The sequence below is a fragment of the Hyperolius riggenbachi genome, chromosome 2 (genome assembly GCF_040937935.1).
Source record: "Hyperolius riggenbachi isolate aHypRig1 chromosome 2, aHypRig1.pri, whole genome shotgun sequence".
Lineage (NCBI taxonomy): Eukaryota > Metazoa > Chordata > Amphibia > Anura > Hyperoliidae > Hyperolius > Hyperolius riggenbachi.
The window spans coordinates 170,949,357-170,963,824 of NC_090647.1; the positions used below are offsets into that span (position 1 = coordinate 170,949,357).

The window sequence follows — 14,468 nt, forward strand, 5'->3', positions numbered from 1 at the left end:
CTGTTAAAATGCATTTGCAGTAAAGTGGCTCTTAGCAAAATGTACCCCCCAAAGAAAGCCTAATTGGTGGCGGAAAAAACAAGATATAGATCAGTTCATTGTGATAAGTAGTGATAAAGTTATAGGCTAATGAATGGGAGGTGAACATTTCTCACGTGAAAACGACGGAACGCGAATGGGTTAAGAAATGACATGCATAGAGCTGTGCAAAACATGAAGAGACATTCACTAAAAGTAAGAATTACCGGTATCTTAAAGATCTTTGAGATGTACATGGCAAATAAAGATTACAAAAAAAAACAACAAAAAAAGACACTTTGGGAAATCACATCTTTGAGTATTGCCATTCTGTTTCCGTACTTTAATAATCAACAAGCTGTATGCCTTCAAGCATCTCATAATCAAATTCAAGCATGTATGTCAGTGTGAATTTCAAGGTGCAGCAAAGAGGCCTTTACCTCAATTCAATTTGTTTGAAAAGGCTAGGTACCTACACTGAGCTTAAATTAATTTGTTTTTTTTCCTCCAGCAGCTTGAACCATTATCCCAAGGGGTGCTTGATTTATGCACTGAATTTAAAATTTATGCTTCACACTCCTTGACAATGTTCCTAGACAAACAGTTGTTATTTAAATCTGAAGAGCTATCAATTGTGCTTTAAGAGGGTGGGTTACAGAACTACGCCAAGGAAAGACAGTGGAAATTTACAAGTTGAGAGCAAATGACAAGCACGTATGTGAGTATATATGCATGTATTAGGGCCACAAACTAGCTTCAACAGTTGCTAGTATTTAAAAAATCATAGATTTAAAACAAGAGCTTTAAGGAGATTTTACAGTTACAATTTATTTGAAGGGCATTCGCATAACATATGATCCACAGAGTCCCCACTGAAAGAATCTTAACGAACTACATTCAAAATTGCTCCCTTTGAAAGCACTCTGAGCTAGTTGCAACTGGATTGTTTTTACAGCTCATGCTGAATAAAACACTAATTCCTGGTCCCCTCTCCTCTAGTCTAAACTTAAACACATGAAAAACTATAGATAACCAGTGTAACCTAAAAAGCTTTAGTACCTCCCAAATGTATTGTTGTCATATACTAAAGCCCCAAAAATACCCCTCATGACATACATATTACAGAATGTTGAATCCCTAAGGTAACTAATTATTATTATGATTTTGCTAACTATGGGAGAGTGGGGCGGTAAGGGGTTAATTTTATTGAGGGAATTTGCTTTTTTTTTAATTTAATGTATAAAGGTGTATTCTTACTATTTGGCCACTAGATGTACCCCCCACTTTATATTCCTGCGTACTGTAAAAAGTACACAGGAAAAGCAGAGTTAGTACCTGCTAACGATGTTTTCAACAATCCTTCAGGGCAAGGTGAGACGTCGCCCCTCCCAGACGCAGGAACAGACAGCACTTCCCCTATAAAAGAATCAAATGGTTAGTCCACCCTCAGTGCGTTTAGACAAGTACCCGACAGGTGAACAATCCACTAACCCACAATCAGTGCTACTATCTGACAAGACAACAACACCCGGGTAGGATGGTTGCCCTGAAGGATTGTTGAAAACATCGTTAGCAGGTACTAACTCTGCTTTTTCCCCACAATCCTTCAGGGCAAGGTGAGACGATAAACAAGTAATATAACCTTAGGGTGGGACCACCGCTTGAAGAATTTTTCTCCCAAACGCTTGGTCATGAGCAGATAATGCGTCAATCCGGTAGTGGCGAATGAACGTAGAGAACGTTGACCATGTTGCCGCCTTGCAAATCTGTTCAGGAGATGCCCCTGCTCTATTTGCCCATGAAGCCGCCATGGCCCTAGTCGAATGTGCCTTAAAGGAAGCTGGCAGATCAACATTCATAACCTTATAAGCCTCAATAATTGCTAATTTAATCCAATTAGCTATAGTCGATTTAGAAGCTGCCTGGCCTGAATTTTTACCTGTATGTAAAATGAATAATGCATCTGACTTTCTGATATCCGCCGTTCTGGCCAGATATTCTAATACACATCTTCTAACATCTAAGTAATGGAAACTCTGTTCTTTTTCATTCCTCGGATTCACACAAAAGGTTGGTAACATAATATCCTGGGACCTGTGAAATTTTGACATCACCTTAGGACAAAATTTTGGATCTGTCTGAAGTACCAACCTGTCCTGAAAATCTTGAAAGTAAGGACTTTTAATCGACAGGGACTGAATCTCACTAACTCGCCTCGCCGTAGTAATTGCTATTAAGAAAACTACCTTATAAGTAAGAACTTTAAGCGTACAATCTCTTAGTGGTTCAAAAGGAGCCTTGACTAGACCCTGCAGAACCACAGACAGATCCCAAGGAGACACGTATGGTTTGAAAACGGGAAGTTTTCTTGAAACTGCTTTCATAAATCTTACAATTAAAGGAGAGGTAGAAATAGGCACACCAGAGAACGCGGTAAGCGCTGCCATTTGTACTCTCAGAGTACTGACCGACACGTTCTTTTCCCAACCTTCCTGGAGAAAATCCAGAATTGCTGGGATAGACATGCTATCAAACTTAGACTTTTTCAGCCAGACATGGAAAACTTTCCAATACTTTAAATAAATTTTCCTTGTTACCTCCTTGCGACTTCCAATCAACGTTGAGGCTGCTTTATCTGACACCCCCATGCTCTTTAACCAAGTCAGTTCAGGATCCATACCGCCAGATTCAGTCGATCTGGATGTGGATGCCAAAGATCTCCTTGGACCAATAAATCTGGTCTGAGGGGCAGTAACCACGGTTGTCCCACTGTGAACCTTTTCATTACCGCAAACCAAGATCTTCTTGGCCACACAGGAGCTATCAGAATCATTTTCCTTCGGTCCTTCCTCCATTTCTCCAGCACTGCCGGGATCATGTTCAGGGGAGGAAAAACATAAATCAACGGAAAGTCCCACTGGTAATTGAACGCATTTATCCCTAATGCATTGTCCATTGGATTCAACGAGAAATAGCTTTGTGTCTGCGCATTCTCTTGAGATGCTAGCAGGTCTACTGACGGAACACCCCATCTTTCTGTGATCAGCAGAAAGACTTGTTTGTTCAGTGACCATTCTGAGGCTAGAATTTTGTTTCTGCTCAACTTGTCCGCATCTAAATTCAAAGTGCCCCTGAGATGAACCGCTCTCAAGGACAACACATTCTCTTCTGCCCAGAATAAAATCTCTGCCGCAGCTTCCTGTAATAACCGGGACCTCGTGCCTCCCTGTTTGTTTATGAATGCTACTGTCGTAACATTGTCTGACTGCACTAATACATGTGTCTTGAATATTATCTCTTTTGCCTGAGTCAGTGCCAAACCCACAGCTTTCAATTCTCTCAAATTCGAAGAGCTCTGGGACTCCTGTCTTGACCATCTGCCCTGAAATGCTGCATGGTCCACATGAGCACCCCATCCCCACGAACTTGCGTCCGTGGTTAGAATCTTCTCTGTTGGATATTTTCACAGATTGCCTTTCAGTAGATTGGAGTCCTCCAACCACCACTGCAGTGATGACTTCACTAGTGTTGGAATGGACACCCTGAAGTCCAGACTCCGAGGTTGTCCATCCCAATTTTCCAACAGGAAATTTTGAAGCTTCCTGAGGTGCGACAATGCCCACGGTACAGCCACCATTGTTGATGACATTATTCCCAACACCTGTGAAATCATTCTTAATGAAGGTTGCCATTCTTTTTGAAGGGTCAGAATTGCATTTTTTAATTTTTCCCCTTTCTCCTTTGGAAGATAGAACTTTTGATCCAGCGCATCTATTGAAATGCCCAAGAACAACATTCTTTGGTTTGGTAGTAGGCATGATTTTTGATTTATTATCCAACCTAATGACTGCAGATGATCTGAAACCGCCTGCAGGTGATTCTTTAATTCTGCCACTGAATTGCCCATTATCAAAAGGTCGTCTAGATAAGGAATTACCATGATCGACCTTTCTCTTAAAGGAATCAAAGCTTCCCCCAGAATTTTTGTGAACATTCTTGGTGCGGAAGTGATCCCAAACGGGAGGCATAGGAATTGAAACTGCATCAGTATTCCATTTACCTGAAGGGCAAACCTTAAGAATTTTTGGGATCGTTTGTGAATTGGCACATGCCAATAAGCATCCCTGAGGTCTAATGAGACCATGAATGCCTCCGGAAATAATAGTTCCCTTATGGTGAATATTGATTCCATCCGGAACTTCTTCTTCCTGATAAACGGGTTCAGTTTCTTTAAATTTAGAATCAAACGATATTTCCCTGATTGCTTTTTCACCAGAAAAATCGTTGAATAAAACCCTTCTCTTTGTTCCTTCTTTGGAACCCTGCCAATTACATTTTGCTTTAACATGTTCTCTATAATGTTCAACATTTCTGGAACTAAACTTAAGTCTTTTGGCGGTCTTGAGATCACAAACCTTGAGGGACGGGGTGAGGCAAACTCGATTTGGTAACCAAATCTGATTGTTTGCCGAATAAATGGACTTTTCACCCACTTTGACCAAGTGTGGCAAAAATATTTTAGTCTTCCCCCGACCGCCTGACACAAGTCATTGTGGTTTTGACTGCCCCTCTGATGGCTTCGATCTGAATCCTCCTCTTCTGGATTTATCACCAAACCACCTTTTATTCCCTTTTTGATCTTTGTATGACTCTTTTTGGTTTGCCGCTGGCTTGCGAAAATATTTTTTATTAGACACTTTTTGTTTCTTTGGAAATGTCTTCTTATTAGAAGTTCTTTCCAACGCTAGATCTAAATCTGGCCCAAATAACAGATCTCCTGAAAAGGGGACTCCACATAATCTATTTTTGGATGCTAAATTACCATCCCAAGTCTTGAGCCACAAAGCTCTCCGAGAAACATTTACCAGGGCAGTAGACCTGGCTGTAAATCTAATAGTCTCTGCGGAAGCATCCGCCAGATAATTTGCCGCCTTATTCAGAATCGTAATTGATTCCATCAGCTGCTCTACTGAAGCCCCTGCTAAAATATTTGCCTTGAGCTGGTTAATCCACAGCTCCAATGTTCTAGCCACACATGTTGAAGCTATAGCTGGTCTAAGCATTCGCTTCCCATGTTCTTTTAAGGTAGGCATCAATCTTTTTGTCTGCAGGATCTTTAAGATCCCCTAGATCCTCAAATGCCAAATCCCCCTGTTTCGACACCTGCGAAAAAGGAGAGTCCAATTTTGGACATTTGTCCCATAACGCGGAATCCTCACCCGTAAAAGGAAATCTGCGTTTCAATGCTTTGGAAATAAACAGCCTCTTTTCTGGATCCTTCCACTCTTTCAGAATTGTCTGTTTGATAGCATTATGCACCGGAAACGTGAGACCTTTCTTTTCCTCCATACCTTTATATAATTGGTCATGAAGGGATAAAGAAACCGCTGCCTCATTGTTTAATTCCAGTGTTTCATTAATCGCCGCGATCAGAGCTTCGGTATCTTCTACCCGAAACCTGAACCGGGAAGGCGTATCAATTTCTACCTCTTTTGAATCTGAATCAGCTGAACTTTCATTCACATCCAACTGCTCCTGACCTTCCCCCTCAATCGCTGGTGTCACAGATACAGTACTCTGAGATGTAGAAGCTGCAGCTACAGACAAAGAGGATTTAAATGAAGCTAATGAGGAATTTATCTCTTCTCTAAAAGCTTGCAAGGTCTCTTGGACCGAAGGCCCACCCTTGTTCCCCCAAAATCTTATCAGTGCATTGCTGACAAAGTTTTGGCATAGGGCAATGGCAATTTCACATTACATACAGGGCATCTCTTATAAGTAGGAGGAGGCCTCACTGCTTCAGTTGTTTTGGCCTGCAATAACATACAAAGCAGTATAAGATACAGATAGCCCAATGAATATGCATGCAATCCCCAGAAAGAGACCCTCTGCCTCACCTTCTGGGCGGCTGGATTACTCTCAGTCTTATCTGAGGCAGACATCATGCAACGATATCCTGCCCAAGGACTGCAGTCTGTCCACTGCAGAGTAACAAAAAAACGCCGCCACCAGCCTGCACGCGCCCTTTCCTTTAAACACTTCCGCCCACGGACGTCACGCAAGGCGGAACTGGAGCCGGAACCGGAAGTGACAGAAGACCCGGACCAACAGGCTCAAGAGGCAGTCTCCGGCATACCCGCCGGAAACTACGCATCCACCAGCCTCATGCGAATCTACCTCCGCATCCAACACACGCGTGACTCACCAGCGTCCGGTCCTCTCCCGCTCCGACTCCTCCGTAGGTGGAAAGGAAAGCCGTGCCTTCCACTCTTGCTCCACCACATTCGGCTGAGAAAGGTAGGCAACCTCACAGACACAGCCCAGTGTGAGGTGAAGGCGAGACGACCTCAGTACCATCGTCTCCGCCACCCTAGGAAATGACACCTGCAGCCCAGCACACAGGCTCAATCCCAAGGGGAGATGCCGACCTGCCTGGACGCAGGAACAAACAGCACTGAGGGTGGACTAACCATTTGATTCTTTTATAGGGGAAGTGCTGTCTGTTCCTGCGTCTGGGAGGGGCGACGTCTCACCTTGCCCTGAAGGATTGTGGGGAAAATTCTGTGTGCACGGTTTCACTTTAATTTTATCATTGAACACTGACATCTCATTGATGCCAGTGATTATTGATCACAGGCACTTTGATCAGTGAACAGAAACTGTGTTCAGTGTATTAAAAGGTGGCGATGAGAATGCGCACAGTGGGCGATCGCAGCAAGGTACGTATAGTTAGGGAGGGGACTGTGTGGGAGATGCCTACATGCGGCGGTCCCTGTAAAAGATGTAATCAATGATTACGTCCAACCAAGCCTCCCACCTGAATGCTAATTTGTGCAGATCCTGCTAGATCGGTATGGCAGGCAAAGGGTGTATGACAGTGCACCTGATTGGCTGACTGGCGCCTGCTGGCCAGATAGAGGTAGGAAAATGCCTGAACTGGTAGTAAGCATTTGTGTGTGTTGCAGTTTGCATTCAGTTTGGAGGTGATGGGGGTGAAGTCCCTGGAGGTGAGAGAGCCAGGGCTCGCCCACATTTCCCTCTGGGTATTGCATGGTGGTTTGGGGGCCCCAGCAAGTGAGAGAGGCTGGGGCCCCCGGCTGTCGTGCGAACCAGTGTTTGTGACGTATAGTTATCCCCCTGGAACCATTAATAACCACCAGCTGGTTATAGATATACTGCCTCCACTGCACTAAATGGTTAAGCTTTGATTTATACAGGTAGTCCCCGACTTACGAACGTCCCGCCGATACGAACGGCATGAATGCTCTGTTTCCATGGGAACAAGTAAAAAAAATTCAAATTGGATTTGTCGTTTTTGAAAGTCGATTTTAAAAAAATTCAAAGAAAAAAATGGCTTTTAAACTTGTATAAGCAGGTACAGAGGGCAAAGGAGACACTGGAGATACAGGGGGGCACAGAGGAGGTACAGGGGACAGAGATTCAGGTTAAGAACAAAACTACAGTCCCCTATCTCGTTCATTAACCGGAGACTACCTGTATAATGAACTATATGATTTATATTTGAAATAGGAATTGGCGTTTTTAGGAGACAGGAAGCAAACAAATTGTCAGGTATTGAATTGGCACACAGCACGGCCAAGTGTTAGTTCTTGGTTGCAGGACAGTTGTCAGAGCTCAGTTCCAGTTCTCTATGGGTAAGCCTCTGTACCTATATTAACACCAACAAACAAAAGCATTTGAACTTAAGTATTGGCTACGATTTGCAGTGGAATTGAAGAATTGGATTGGGGATAGTGAAAGGAGAGGCTAGATTTAACAACAGGGCTTGAGAGGTTTGGCATCAGGAAGGACTGAACATGGGAAAGGGGTGGGGGGATTTAGCCAAGGCTTGGTGTACAGAGGCGCCAGAGTAGAATAAAAAAGTTTAAAAACCGTCTAAAAGAGGGGGATGTTCAGGTGGACTTACCTCCCTCAAAAATATAGAACTCAATTGAGTCACAATACATCAATACAAATATTTTATTTAACTCCACTTAGTGCAACGCATTTCGCAGGTGTGGTCCTGCTTCATCAGGCAAACAGGAGTATAACTCAATGGGTCTAAATGCAGAAGTGAGCGCCTTAGAGTTGGGCAACTAAGAATAATTTAATAAGGAAAAGTGTATAGGCTCAAAGCACACCTGAATGGATTTTAAAGATCTTAAAGTTTCTGTACAGGTATGTCCACCTTCAGTGTGAATTGATGAAGTTGTAGTCAGAGGCCCATATGCAATTCACTTTTTCACCTGAGTTTTCTCCTAGGAGATAATTTTTCATCTTCGATTTAAAATAACTTTTCAGCACTATTTAACTGAAGCGAAAAAAAAAAATATGATATAATGAATTGGTTGTGTACTATGAATAATTACTAGAAGATTAGCAGCAAAGAAAATATTCTCATACTTTTATTTTCAGGTATATAGTGTTTTTTTCTAACATTGCATTATTCTATAATATGTGCAGATTACACAACACTCAGCATTCAAAATGAGTCTTTCAGAGCAGTCTGTGAAGTAATGATCTCTCCTCTAGCAGAGAAAAAGTAAACAGTTCACTTACAGTTGAGATAATAAAAGTCAGCTAGCAGCCCTCTCCAGGACTAACTTAGTCGGAGAGCTTAATGGCTTGTTTGCATAGAGATAACAACTGGAGTTTCTCAACTCTTCCTGTACTGGAAACAATTACACTGATGTATCTGATCTTAATGTTTTATTTCTTAGCTGTACTACACATACAAATCATAATATCATATATTTTTTTTTCGCTTCAGTGTCTCTTTAAAAGGCATATCATTGACAAGTTTAAAATGATCACCTAGGAGAAAACTGAGGTGAAATAGTGAATTGCATATGGGCCAGAGAGTGGAATTGAGGTGTTCAGGAAGTTGACTAGGAAACAGTAGCATGTGAAAGATAGATGCAATGGCCTCGATTAATAAAGCATTTCCGCATGAGGAAATGCTGAAAACGGCTCACTTTACCGACCACACAGCCAAATCTGTATTCATAAAGGCTTTTTCCGCATGAAAAGCCGACATCCACGAGCAGAGTGATAAATCACCGCCTTGCGCGGTGATTATCACAGCAAAAGTAACAAATGTCAATTCATAAAGATTAGAGGTAGCGGTATGCGGACGGGTATTACCGCTACCTCTGATGTGGCGAGAAGCGTGCGGAATCCGTTGCAGTGAATGGGACAGACCTCCCAAGCAGCTGCAGAGAGAACACCGCACGGAGGGATTCCGCCTGCTTCTCCTGTTTCCGCATGTCTCCCGACAGCCTAACGCCTGCCTACAGCGGAGTATCTCCGCACGCCTGTCACAACTAGCTAAATTTTTATGAATTACCACCCTGAAGGCGGAAATACCGACAGCGGTGTTTCCCCGCTCGACTTTCCCCGCTCGCAGGCACTTTTATGAATCGAGGCCAATGTGTGGCAGCTAACAGTCGCAGAAGAACACTGTGGGAGGCCAAGGGAGGTGGTCAGTGACAGAAACTTGGCAGCAATAAGAATAATTGCCGTCACTGTGGATGTTGAAATCAGAATTAATAACAGTATGTCGGGGACAGAAAGAGGGAGAGCCATGCTGAAAAGTGGTCCAGAAAAGGGTGTTTGGTCCTAAATAAGGGTAAACCACAATGATTTGGGAGGGGAATGGGGTTTCCAATATTTTATTGGCAATAACTGACGCCCAAATGAGCACACACCTTTACTATATACTCACTGGAAAACTGGTAGTGGTGGATGACATAGCAAACTGGAGCCTCAGAAAAAATATATTTATGTTTGTATTATACTAGAGAACAATTAGAACCAATGTTAGATGCTCATCCAGGTCTAGGTTGTGTTCTGGAAGATTCGCCATAAAGTCCGTTTTCAGTTACCAGCTAAAAGCTTTTTACTGTGGACAACCTTGACAATATTTCATGACGCAATGCCCATTCTACATGTTAAAACTAGATGTGTAATTTCATAGCATAGTCAATTGCTCTCGTGTTCTCCATCAACTGCAATGCATTAGGATAATGTGGTCTGCTATAACGCAGCGATGTGAACATGCCCAAACAAGTTTATGGCCAGTGAGTAACGTAGTAATGTTCTTCGTTATTGTGCAACACACCGTGCATAGTGTGACAGCCCCATAAAAATTCTCTAAAAGCTACCAAAAACTAACAAAAAGGAAAAGAAACCCATAATATTCCAGCAATGGCTTAAAGAGAACCAGAGACAGGTATTTTATATCTTAAGAGGACACAGAGGCATTATCTCTGCATAATCACATGCCTCTGTGTCTCTCTATTGCCACCTCTAGTCCCCCCCCCCCCCGGGTCTGCTGTGTCCCCCTGAAAAAAGTGCCAGGGTAGTGAAAAGCAGATTGTTGCTAGCCTTATATTTAGGTGCAGCCTGTCAATCATTCAAAGAGGAATTGTAAGGTGGAAAGCTCCATCCTCACCCTCTAGCGGCTTCTGTGGCCTCCGCACTGCTCAGCCGTAATATTTGAATGAGCAGAAAGTGACCCCCCCCCCCCCCCAGTGACCAGACTATTTTTTACCATTTAGGCCACTGCAGCTTTAAGGGCTCTAGTTCTATACTCCTGAAGTGTGCGACATGTTCTTCCAACTTGGTCAGAACTTTTTAAAGAGGAACTGTAAGGTAATAATTAACTCACCACCAGTGTGAAGCGGATGCAAAGTTTATCAGAGAAAATTTGTTTTTAGAGGGATAAAAATTCCTGCGGCCAATGGAAATTCAGCCGAAAAGATTAAATCCCGCTCACTCAATTACATTAATCCTAGGCCTAATTAAAATTCAGCCATGGATGCACAGCCTTGTGGGTAATGACATCACAGGCAGCCATTTTCTGATTTACATAATTGTATTTGCATAATGCTGATAATAAAAAGGTCCAATATCTCAGCACTCATACCTCCTACACACCAAATTTTAATAGTAGGGAGGGGTACCCCACTGTTTAACAAGATATACCCAATCTCAGACAGTAGTTAATATAAGTAGCATAATATAACAGACAAATGAGGCAGCAGCACAGGATAAGACACAGCACTGGCATAGCAGCCTAGTGGGGAGCAGAGAAATACCACGTGTGAAAACCAGTTTGTTTCAGACCGAAATTCGTGGCAAAAATTTGCCGTGAGTGCGATTGCAATTTTCATTCAGGAAATGAGAAATCACACCCTGAATGAAAATTGCAAACAGAATTGCAGCAAAATAGCACTGATTTTACAGCGATTTCCAGTGTGAAACAGGGCCCTAAGCTATCTGGATAAACTTGGGTATTTATAATAAATATGGGGCATGTCTTCAACTATGGGAATTAAAAAAAAATTAGCTCTGTGTGCGCCACTAGTAAACAGGATTCCTCCCATGCTGTGCCAGGCACTTTATCTATACCACACTGGTGCCCATTAACGGTACAATTTTTCACTAAATGCGATCTAATCGTAACTAACCGGAAAGGCAATTATCGGTTGTTCACATTTACTAAACGCTTCTTTCTTCAAAAATAGTTTCTTATCGATTTCCTTCATAAACAGCAAATTTTCTATACAATTTGTTCATAAAAATCGCATTGAAAGATCACATTTGGTGAAAATATTGTACCGTTTATGGGCACCTTAAGCATACTTGCTCTCTTTTGCCATCTTCTTTTCCTCATAACGCATTCTCTTCTCCGTTTTGAAAAAAAAAAAAAATCTCCTTAAAGTTCCACTTTAATAACCAATTCTTGTAACTGAAACACTTTTTATTAATAATAATTGTTATTACTTAACACTTCTGTGGAATAGAATTAAAATGTGCTGTGTAGTTGTAAAAGTGCACAGAGGAAATACACCATGAAAAGAGAACACAACAGGAAACACAGCCTCGTCTAGGAACAAGGAGCTTAGAAACTGTCCTGGCTGCACAATTACACTGCTGTTTGATGGATTACACAGGTCACACAATTTTAGGTGCATTAAGTGATGCTACACCTTTATCGTCACTCATGAACTCTAATTAGGGTCAGAGATGTCATCATCCAAATGACTGCACTGCCAGGGGAACAGAAAGAAATGTTATCTTTGGGACAATTTATCCACTTATACCCGAGAAATCATGATCAAATTTAAGACTGCAGTACATTACATCACGATATATAATCCCAGCAGAGGACGGCTTTGGAGCCTCTAATCACCAGAGCAAGAATAGGTGCAAATAAAAGCTTGATAGGGACTATAATTGTATTAAGTGCAGGTGATAAATGACTCAGACAGACTACTGGAAATTGGTTTTTGATATTATATTAAAGCTGACCTTCAGGTTTAAGGCATCCGATTTGTTATTTTGTCACATGAGCAATGCAGCATTTTTTTATTTGGTAAAGGATCTATTTTATTTCTCACACAAAGATGCTTACCTACCCAGAAGAAAAGTACCTGTAGAATGGTCTTTAAAAAAAAGAATTACTAAGGCTATCATTTATTTCTGAAAATCATTTTCAAACAATGGAAAGTAAACACATTTGATGGTCATACAAATAACAAAATGTGTTTTCTAGCCAGCCCCACAGCACTGACACATGAAGAATAGCATCATTTTGTGTGAAATATGGCCCAATGTGTCAGCAGCTATGAGACACAAACACAGTGTACAGAGAGATGGTACAATCTAGCACAGCAATACAAGAATATAAAGGAGCATGCTCTGCTCATGTCAAAACATTGCCAGTGTAACTTCCTAGCACATTGTGTGCACCTGTATAAATAAAACACAGCTTAAAACCAACCCAGAATATCAGTTCCCACAGCACATAAACAGGAAATATCCAGAGAGATCTAATTTCAGGTTGCATTTCAGATTTGGTTATAAAACGTTCAATCACTTCCCACAAATCAATTAGAACGACTTTTGGGGTGTTTTAAGCATTGTAATTTGTAGTTTACCTTCAGTAATTTGAAACATCACTTAACACAACCAGAATTTTTGAATAGGGAAAAGGAAAGATTTAAAACTGGGAAAGAAGGGGATAGTGGAATTAGGCGTTTATTTGCTTTCTGTGCTTCCAATGTCATAACCAGTGCAAGGCCTTAATTCGCAAACCTGCCTAGGTTTTTTATTTTTTGTATACCGGTATCTGTAATATAGACAGTATGTCCATTTATAATATAACGCAATGGTTGAAAGGCAACAGTGTAACTTAGGTTTTATTTTTTGGGATAACACCCATAACTACTACTTCCAACGCTATAGAATGCAGAAATGCATAATTTTTTTCTTATGGAAAAGCTATTAGTACAAAAAAAATAATACAAATAAATTATTGTATTCAAGGTACCCAGCTGACAGTATCTTTTTAAAAAGTGCAATAATCCAAAAAGGACTAATACAGTGGCTTGCAAAAGTATTCGGCCCCCTTGAAGTTTTCCACATTTTGTCACATTACTGCCACAAACATGCATCAATTTTATTGGAATTTCACATGAAAGACCAATACAAAGTGGTGTACAAGTGAGAAGTGGAACGAAAATCATACATGTTTCCAAACATTTTTTTTACAAATCAATAACTGCAAAGTGGGGTGTGCGTAATTATTCGGCCCCCGAGTCAATACTTTGTAGAACCACCTTTTGCTGCAATTACAGCTGCCAGTCTTTTAGGGTATGTCTCTACCAGCTTCGCACATCTAGAGACTGAAATCATTGCCCATTCTTCTTTGCAAAACAGCTCCAGTCAGATTAGATGGACAGCGTTTGTGAACAGCAGTTTTCAGATCTTGCCACAGATTCTCGATTGGATTTAGATCTGGACTTTGACTGGGCCATTCTAACACATAGATATGTTTTGTTTTAAACCATTCCATTGTTGCCCTGGCTTTATGTTTAGGGTCATTGTCCTGCTGGAAGGTGAACCTCCGCCCCAGTCTCAAGTCTTTTGCAGACTCCAAGCGGTTTTCTTCCAAGATTGCCCTGTATTTGGCTCCATCCATCTTCCCATCAACTCTCACCAGCTTCCCTGTCCCTGCTGAAGAGATGCACCCCCCCCCCCCCCCCCCCCCGAGCATGATGCTGCCACCACCATATTTGACAGTGGAGATGGTGTGTTCAGAGTGATGTGCAGTGTTAGTTTTCCGCCACACATAGCGTTTTGCATTTTGGCCAAAAGTTCCATTTTGGTCTCATCTGACCAGAGCACCTTCTTCCACATGGTTGCTGTGTCCCCCACATGGCTTGTGGCAAACTGCAAACGGGACTTCTTATGCTTTCTGTTAACAATGCCTTTCTTCTTGCCACTCTTCCATAAAGGCCAACTTTGTACAGTGCATGACTAATAGTTGTCCTATGGACAGAGTCTCCCACCTGAGCTGTAGATCTCTGCAGCTCGTCCAGAGTCACCATGGGCCTCTTGACTGCATTTCTGATCAACGCTCTCTTTGTTCGGCCTGTGAGTTT

General features: G+C 41.8%; 1 protein-coding gene across 4 annotated transcripts in view; it reads right to left on the reverse strand.

Annotated features, from left to right (window-relative positions):
• The window catches only part of DIAPH3 (diaphanous related formin 3), an 847,513-nt gene that overhangs the window by 550,894 nt on the left and 282,151 nt on the right, over window positions 1-14,468 (reverse strand). The gene's annotated exons all lie outside the window — the stretch shown is intronic.